Genomic DNA, 9775 nt, shown 5'->3' with positions numbered 1-9775 from the left:
CAGAACCACGGCCCCCCACGACGTCATCACGCGATGACCTGCACGTCCCTTGGACTGGGCAGGGGTTACCCGTCACTGTGCTAACCACCATGCACATGGTTGACACCCATACCTCATTATGCTGCCAACTCCTGCTCCGAGGACAACGCAGCGTAGGGGAGCCACGTCTGGGCTACTGTGGCCTCGGAATCAGTACCCAGGGCCAATAACTCCCCCAAGGCCTCGGCAGTTTGCTTCACGGGCTCGGCAGCCTGAGGGTCCATGACCGCCGAGCCCCCCACGATGGCTCGGCCTCGGCATCTGCAGAGCCGCTGCTCCCTATGACGTCATTACACGGTGACCAGCACGTCGCCCGCCATGTCCTGCATCAAGCTGTACTGGAGCCCCACGACGCACAAGATCGAGTATGACCGGCGTGTCACTTTTGCACGACAAGGACGGAGCCACTCCATCGACCATACCACAACAACAGTGGCCGGCTACAGGGCTCGGACATGACACCCCATTTGCAGAAGCGCTATGTAGCAACCTATGTACGTTCCCGGTCCTCCCTTAGAGTATAAAAGGGAGGGACCGGGGCCATTTCTAGGGAGAGAAAAACGAACACGCCGATAGAACTTCGCACTCCTACGCTGCTTGGGAACAACGCCTCAAGCAGCCCGCACCACCCACGCCGAGACCTGGGGCTAGCTCCCTCTCTCACCTAGCTTGTAACCTCCTACTACGAGCACTCCGGTGCGAGGAATACAAGATCGATCTCTCGGACTGGACGTAGGGCCTCGATTGCCTGAACCAGTATAAACCTTGTGTCTCTTTGCATCACCATCCGGGATTAGGGGCACGCAGCACAAATTCACTCGTTGGTTGAGGGACCCCTGGTTCCAAAGCACCGACACTACTACAGCACATACGGCCCATATACACAACCCATTTTCACACATACAACCCATATACACAGCCCATAAAGCTAATAATTATAGCAGCACATCAAATAAATAATCTTATGCTTCCATCAAACATATCACATAAATTTTCATCCAACGTCAGATTACATAAGTTTCCATCCAACATCCCATTCAACCTTGCAGTTTACAACAAATAGAGATTCTAAAAATACATACAACTCCATCTTATTCCATGCAGCAGTGGCAAAATGCATTCATGCGGCAGCAACAGTGACAAAATGCAAGCACCAGCAGCAGCAAAATGCAAGCACCAGCAGCGGCAAAATGCAACCAGCAGCAACGGCAAAAGATATACCATGTATAGCTTAACTTGATCGAATTTGACTTGACACAAGTTAGCAGCAACAAGATGCATGAAGTTAGTAGCAAAAGATATAGCACATGCATGTCTTAACTTGGTCGAACTTGACTGAGCAAAAGATCAAGTTTTGCTTCCATCTCAGATTGAGTCCTCTTCATCTCCTCTCGGTCCATAATCCTTGCCTCATCAGATTCTTGCACTTTCTTTGACAAATCAGCCACCTGGACACGAAGCTCAGCATTGGCCCTTTTCTCTGCTTCCAGTTCTGCCTCAGTGTTCTGCTCACTGGATCTAGGCCGAGCATTCTTGAACCCCACATTCTGCAAAAACTTATTATTCTTGGTGTTCTCAGCAAGCACATCACCAACAACCTGAGCCGCAGACTTGATTTCTTCACCTTGTGTTGTTGTAGACAGCTTGTTTTCCATTTGAGTCTAGCAAGCAAGTAGCAAACATGGTTGATGATGAGAGAATTAAAAACAAGCATTACAAAGAGCAAAGTCTGAAAGTAATCTTACAATAGCCTCCTGTACAGCAGGGGCATAGCATTTTTTTTGGTTGCGATACTGGAACTCTTTGAACAAATCAAATGCATCAGGTTCTTCATCATCGTATTTGTCTCTCTGAGAACAACATTTATATGCATCAGGTCCGGCATGAATCAGGGCTTACAAAGATCAAGACAGAATCAGGCATACACATATAGAGAATTAGGCATACACATATAGGACAGCTACTGTTCAACTATAAAGAAAATAAAAGTAGCAGCAACTGATGTTGAACTCCATGGAAAAAAAACACAGATGCATCAGGTGCTCATGCTAAGTGTTCTAGAGACAAGTAGCCTGCCATGAATTACGTGGAATGCCTATTTAGTCATGTTGCCTAGCTAGCTTCTCATGCTAGTGCTCAGGTGATCAGTATGCTAGCTGTTTTGTTCTGTTCATAGGTCTGCACAAAACACAGGGTGCATGGAGTGGAAAGCCAGCGACATGTCACCATAATACTCGGTTCAGGCGTCATTGAAACATATACTAATACTAGAAAATACTTGATCTAAATCACTTAATTTTCATGAACACACATGCTGTAGTGCTTACTAGAGTAGTAATTAGGACATTAATGTTTATTAGTGGATTAGCACCCCCCCCCCCCCCCCCCCCAGTATTCAGCCACGCTCTGCCACTGGCTACTGTTGAAATGAAAAGAATCCTAAGTAGCAGCAGCTCACTACATCCATATAGCAATAATTTCTCCTGTAGCAACACAGATTTATATATGGACGGCACAGATTTATAAATGCCAAACAAGTGCCATTTATATATATGCACAGATTTATAAATACCAAACAAGTGCCATTAATATAAATTCCAAACAAGTGCATCAAATGTTGAGTTACAGCAGCTACTATTCAAATGAAAAGAATCGTAAGTAGCAGCAGCTCACTACATCAAAACAGGAATAATTTCTCCTACAGCAACAGATATTTATATATGTGCAGCACAGATTTACAAATGCCAAACAAGTGCCATTCATATATGTGCAGCCCAGATTTATACAGCAACACCGATTTGCCATTCATATATGTGCAGCAACACAAATGGACATGGTTCACTTACCAAATTTTCAACATGAACCATGTAGGCACGGGATCCAGTTGTATGATGGTACTTAACATTCCCTCAATGGTCTTTGTTCTTTTGACATGTCTCCTACATCAAAGACAAAATACATGTAAGGTTGGTGATAAATTAGCATGTACAAGGCAACAATCCTTCTTTCAGAGAAAACATACCATCTTTTTGGGACTCTTCCATAACTCTAAAAGTTTAATCCACTATTCATTACTCATGCATTTGAGAGGAGAAGTTTTTGTAACCAAATGTAGTGGAAAAGGATCAAAATATTCTTGCTTCAGCCTGTATCTTTGTTGGTGAACTGCAGACTTCATCATCTCACGACAAGCCTTTTTAACTGTCGCATCCTCTGTGTTTATGTCAAACTTGGCCTAACCGAATGGAAGAACATGTATAAAAAAGAATATCAAATCAGTAATTTATGGCACAAAACAGTTTACAAACAATAGTTCTCATATTGAGACTAAATGTGGGAAGGACTGGAGAATGTATGTACCTTTAGTTTTCCTATGAATAGATCAACGAACGCAGATTCAGGTTCTTTCTTGTATAGCTTCCAGTGCGTGAGTAAAGGCACATGGTTCCTAACTATGATGTTGCATTCAGTTGCAAACTTTGCAGCAACAAGAGGAACCACTGGCCTTATATTCCCTTCAGTTATGACAACTTGTAGCTTTGCCACGGCGCGCTCGGTTTGACCTTTGGAGACCACGTCCCATATTAAGTCCCCGGTCTCTTCTCCCCTCTCCCCCTAGTTGGAAATGTACATTGAAATTAAAATTAGTGAGGTGAAGCACACATTGATCCAAGCTGATCATGAATTTAAAGCTTTGCATACAAACATTGATCCACTGAGGCAATATGGAATATGGAAAACAGATGAACAAACTATCACCTTCGTTGGTAATCTGGTTGTGGTCACCATGTTGGGTAATGCCATCAGCTACGTCAGCCACGAGGGTGTTGTCATCATGATGGGTGAAGCCATCTAAAAAGGGCAGCCAGTAAGAATGCATTCATCATATAAAAAAAACATATGGAACGACAGTAAGAATCCGTCACCTCCATTGTCCATATGGCTGTGCTGATTAGGCTGGTCAATTGCATCAGCCCCAGTGGTCATGTCAGTGTTGTCAAGTAGAGCAGAGATATCACCTAAAATTAATGGCAGTAATTAAGGGTAAGTTCATCATGTTACCAAGTAGGTGCATATCTCTTCTCCGGCAGAGAAGGCAAGATTTTAATTCACCTAAAGCATACTAGTTTCTGGTATGTTCAGTATATCATCAAGGTTTCATAAGACACCACAGCATGATCAAACAACCATTTACAGGAAAGGTTAAAAGCTTAGCAAGCAAACAAGTAGGAAGCATGGAAAATAAGAAACTGTATGAAAATGGATTTTTTTATACAGGTTGAGCCCACTTTTTAGTGTCAAACAACAGATTTCAAAATTTTGCTGCATAGAGCATGTTACCAGAACTGTGAAAATTGGTTTCATAAATTTTTTATACCTAAAACTCTAGTTAACATTTTCACAAGCTAAACAATCATTAAACTTACATAAACAGATACAACATATAGATAAACTTGAAATAGCAGGTTGAACATTTTTCATAGCTGACTCAGTAATGGAATGAAACTAAGTAATGTGGCAGTAGAACTAGCCTTCAACAGCAGCCTGTGTGTGGTCATCTAAGTTGCCAACAAGTTCTCCAGCGTGGCTCTCATTAGCTCGAGATGGAGGTGGCACACAAATGTCACTTGGTGTCAGACTTACATCTTGCTGGGCAATGTTTTTCTTTGACCTTGTAGTAACTCTAGGAGATGTTTGGTCTACAAAAACTCTCTTACGAGACCAAAACTTGACTCCACCAGGGTGCATGCTTGTAGTTTGGTTGTTAGTTTTCTTGCAAGTCTTCTCCTTAGAGCACTGCTAGAAATCAAAGCATGGATTAGTCAACATAGTATTAGAGAGTTATATTGAATTAGGAAGAAAAACAACAAGTTAAGACTTGACAGGATGGAGGAATTAGCACCTTAGCATTGTCATCATCAATCAAACCTCCTTCACCATTATCATCCTGTAAAGGATCATACTCAGACTCAGAGTCTCCACTTTGATACTAGTCAGAATGAACGTCTTCACTTGGAGCCACCGGTCCGCCGCGCTGCTGGTTCGCCGTGCAGTGGGTCCGACACGCCGCCGGTCCACCGCGACGCGGGTCAATCGCTCCGTCGTCGTCGTCAGAGCCCGGGTAGTAGCGGACAACATAATATTAAAACGTAAAATTACAACAGATCCTTGCAACAGAACAGCTATTCGTCGTCACTGTCCACCTCCATAAGTGTGTCGTCTTCTTCGCAAAAATACTCCATAAGTGTGTCGTCTTCTTCATCTTCATCACCAATGACATTCACTTCTTTCCTAGACTCTTTCATCAACCGGTGTAAGGACCAAGGCTCAATTGGCGGATATCTTCACTAAACCGCTAGATGAGGCAACATTTTATCGGTTGAGGAATGAGCTCAATGTGCTTGATTTTAGCAACTTCACTAGAAAATGACCTTGTGTTGTCCCTTGCATTGTATTGTAATATACAACATGTTTACTTTGTGGTAATGCATTTAGGGCTTGTCTAACATGGTTAAGATAACCGCCGAAAAACGTGTGAAAAAGCTTAACCTTGGATCAAACTTGACAAGCAACTAGAATTACTTTCAAGTATTGCATTGCATATGCATGAATGTTGTTTTGTCGTTTCTATTCAATCACCCTTTTATTGCTTATTTTCTTAAAAAGAATTATAGCCTAAGGCAAAATATTTTGAAAAAATTTAGGGTTTGAGAGAGGTCACTCACATCAGTCCCAATTGGTGTTTATTTGGGTCTTATTGAAGTTGAGACTTGATTGGGAACAGGTAGCACGAAGGAACTTTGAAGATTTGCTAAAAAAGAGTGACCGAACGCTGCACCGGACTCTGATGTCCAGCGTCCGGTCAGTTCACAGGTGGTGAACCGTTGCTGCGAAGGAGTGACTGGACGCTGAAACAGCTCTTTCCCTGCGTCCGGTCAGAAGGTGATCCTACGTCCGGTCATGCGAAGAAGATGAAGACAGGATCGACCGGACTCTGGTTACGTCCGGTCAGTAGGATCGGACGCGTCCGGTCGCGATTTGGGAGGTTTTGGACCTCTCTGTTGTCGACCGGACTCTGGGTGGCAGCGTCCGGTCGTTGCCACCAGAGCGTCCGGTCAGTAGAGAACGTGCAAGTTTCCAACTCTCTGTTCCGTTTCCTTTTCTATTCCGTCGGGGGCCACCATATAATCCAACCGTCGTACGTGCCGCTTGACCTAACCCGCATCCACGCCGACATCGCCGTAGCGCCTTAGCCGTGCCTCCACTGCTCGCCGCGCCGCCTTGCTCCTGCGCCCGCGCGCCGTCCGCACCCGCGCCACTCCCGCATTGCTACGCCACATCACGCCGCCGCATCCCGCGCCGTCGTGCCCACCGCAGCAGCGCCGCCTGACCATGCCCAAGCCATCGCGTGCTCCCATGCCCTAGCTCCGCCATGGTTCGACCACTCCTCTGCAGCGCAAGCTCGTGCCCTATGCCACCATCACCAATCCCATCCAGTGCCGCTGACCAGCGCCTCATTGTTGTCGCCGTAACCCTAACCTGCAGTTGCCGATCCGGTGGTTCTCTGATTCGTTCCTCTTCTCATCGATTCGCCGGTTCGTCAGGTAGCAAGCCCTCGATTCTAATTTCATACCTAATGCTTGGTTCTTAGGGTTTCATATCTCTAGATGTATATTAAAATTATTCATATTTCCTATCTATTCTAACGTGCAGCGAGTCGGTGTTATTGAGGACACTTTGGCATTTGTCAGCTAACTCGGGGCCAAGCCTCGAGAGTGTCAGTGACAGTTGTTTCTTGTCCGAAACAACAGATCGTTCCAGATGGCTCGTGTCAAGAACGCCGAAGGTGGTCCAAGTGATGAGGATCCGAGGCCTCCGCCTCGCTTGCCTACTGATGTGAAAGGCAAGGCGACGAAGAAGCTTGCGACAAAGAAGAGGAAGTATGCAGATGCTGATACAGAGATAGCAGTAGCAGTTGTAGCCACCGTGGAGCGTGTAGAGAGAGGAGGTGCTCGAAGTGGTGTTGTCATTGCAGATCAGCTTTCACCAGCACAGAGGGCAGCCATTGAGCAGGTTGAGCGTCGTCATGGTAGTCCAGCTGGGACTGTCATGCTTGAGGTACGGCGTGTTGCTATAGAGGAGACTCAGCCTCAGGGGGAGCCACAGCAGCAAATAGAGCAGACATAGGAGGCAGAGCAGACCAAGGAGACAGAGCCGGCATCTCAGCCACAGCTTCACCGCTCTAGTCGTACTCGTACCCAGGTGTCACTGAGGCTAGAGACACAGAGGAGGGGTTCTCATCCGGACTCATCTGGATTTGAGGGCCGTCACAGCCAAGCAGGTGCCACAGCTTAGATTTATGCAGTTTGAGGAGTGGTTCCCGCCTAGGAGGGATGAGCGTGCTTCTGAGGGGTTCTATACACCACTGTAGGAGGATTTCTATAAAGCATATCTTAATAGTGGGGCTACATTTAGGTCTCAGAGGGTTTGCTCCATTGAGTCCATTATAGCAGCAGCAGGAAAGCAGATTCGCCCTTACCTATCTTACTTACCAGGGCTAACAGACTTACTCGGACGGACTGACAGATATGTTCCATCATGGGTCCGTGAGTTCTATGCTACACTTTGGATTAACCCACAACATAGATTTATACATTTTGCATTCAGAGGCAGAGACTATAGGCTGATGAGCTTTAGGGTCAGAGAGATACTCAGGCTTCAGGAGCAACCCATCCGGCTACATGAGGTTTGCTATGGTCAGACAACACCTCCCAGACTCCCTCACGGCAGTCTTGTGCCTTCTACAGATCTGGTCCGTCATTGCTTCATAGAGCCATTTGGCGAGGGGTCGAGCAGGACACCCAGAGACCTCACTCCTACAGCTAGACTACTTGATGCTATCATGAGGAGGACCCTACTTCCGAGGATGGGATATCGTGAGGGCTTGACTCACATTCAGTTGTGTCTACTGAACTCTCTGATGCAGCAGACTGTGTTTGATATTTGGGATCTTATTCTATCAGAGATGGAGGATACTCTTGCAGAGGGGTTCAGGGGTCATCGTCAGCTGCCTTATACTCACTAGATTACATTTCTGATTCACAGGGTAGTTATAGTGAGGCCTCCAGAGATGTTGGTAGAGTATTCTAGTGCTACTACCGAGTTCCCTGCATATAACATGACCCAGATGCTCCGTCATAGTAGGACAAGTGCACCTAGCCAGCCACGAGCATCACCCGGAGGTGCTAGAGACTGCAACCCAGCAGGATGAGACTATTCAGGGGCATTACAGCTACAGAGGAGGAGTAGTTAGATGCTTAGTAGTAGGGTATGGTAGAGAGCGACCCTAGTGACAGCTCAGATGATGACTACCAGGATATCTCTCAGATGCCTCCTCGATGACATGACCATGAGGCTGGTAGCTCTAGTTCAGCTCCACCTGCACCGCAGACAGACCCCGCTCTACTTGCTATTCTTGAGCAGATGAGGCAGGATCAGTGTCGGGGACCTAATACCGGGGTACCCCAGAAGGTGGAACCGATAACCACCGAACGTAAAAAGCTTCTGGACGATGGGTGCCATGTCATCCTTTGTTCGAATGACAGAAGTTCGATTCCGCCTCGCCCGACACCCTTGGGACGGGCTCGGTCTCGCCCGAGGACCGAGGGATAATCTCCGTCCCGCCCGACGCCTTGAGGACGGGCTCGGTCTCGCCCGAGGGCTGAGGGATGAGTTCCGTCTCGCCCGATCCCGAAGGGGTGGGGTCAGCCTCACCCGACACCTTTATGCGATAACCCTGCCTCGCCCCAAAGGCTCAAGGCTAATCACCGTCTCGCCCGACGCCTATAGGGCGGGCTCGGTCTCGCCCGAGGGCTAAGGGATAGATTCCGCCTCGCCCGATCCCGGAGGGATAGGGTTAGTCTCGCCCAAGAAATAGGGACTAGCCTCCGTCTCATCCGACGGCCCAGAACGAACCTCGCCCTGATCGATATCTGTCCCTCATAACGATGGGTACAGGACGAGACAAGACGTTTGGGTCAACCATGGCTCCAACGACCATACCCTGCACCCTGACAAGAAAAGAACTGCCAGGGAACGACAGGACTGACGCTTTAGACCCTTCCGGGCGCCGCAGAGCCCAAAAGGCATTACAGGCGCGTGCGCCTCACTCTGTAGAGTTGTAGGCGCCGCCTTCAGCTCTGGGACGCGGAACCCAACGAAGATATACGACAACCGCTACACTCCAAGAACGGATTTGCTATCTCCACGAACGACGGATACTCCATCACCGCGCTGTGGACCCGAGGAAGTGGGGGAGGCCCTCTTCCCGACCCCTCAGGTCCTCCAAGTCAGAGAGCCTTGGCCACGGCGCTACACCGGACCCCGACCCCGAATTCTCCCAACAGGAATCATGGAAACCAGAAGGCGTGTGGAGCAAGGCTGGGGGAGGCCCCCTAAGTCAAAACCACGGTACTACAGCCCATACCCTGGGGGCAGCATGCTGTGACTGATCTGACATCTTACAGAGATATTGACGACATCTTAAAACACTTATCTTCCTTCACACTCATGAGGAGGAAGGACCGGACCAGGTAGACATGAGCCACAAGGTAAGTAGAGTACGCATCCTAGAGCTCTCACCCTTGTAAAGCCAGCCCCTTCATCTATAAAAGGGGAGGCATATCCTCCATCAAACGGACGGCAAAAAATAGGACCGAACAATAGAACGCACTTA

The 9775-nt window shown here is 47.5% G+C and overlaps 1 pseudogene; it reads right to left on the bottom strand.

The window, feature by feature from the left end:
- Positions 1–1420: 1420 nt before the first annotated feature.
- Positions 1421–4026, bottom strand: LOC136526078 (uncharacterized; annotated as a pseudogene).
- Positions 4027–9775: the final 5749 nt, after the last annotated feature.

This window comes from Miscanthus floridulus, chromosome 19, assembly GCF_019320115.1.
Source record: "Miscanthus floridulus cultivar M001 chromosome 19, ASM1932011v1, whole genome shotgun sequence".
Taxonomy (NCBI): domain Eukaryota; kingdom Viridiplantae; phylum Streptophyta; class Magnoliopsida; order Poales; family Poaceae; genus Miscanthus; species Miscanthus floridulus.
This window is presented reverse-complemented; position numbering and strand designations above follow the sequence as displayed.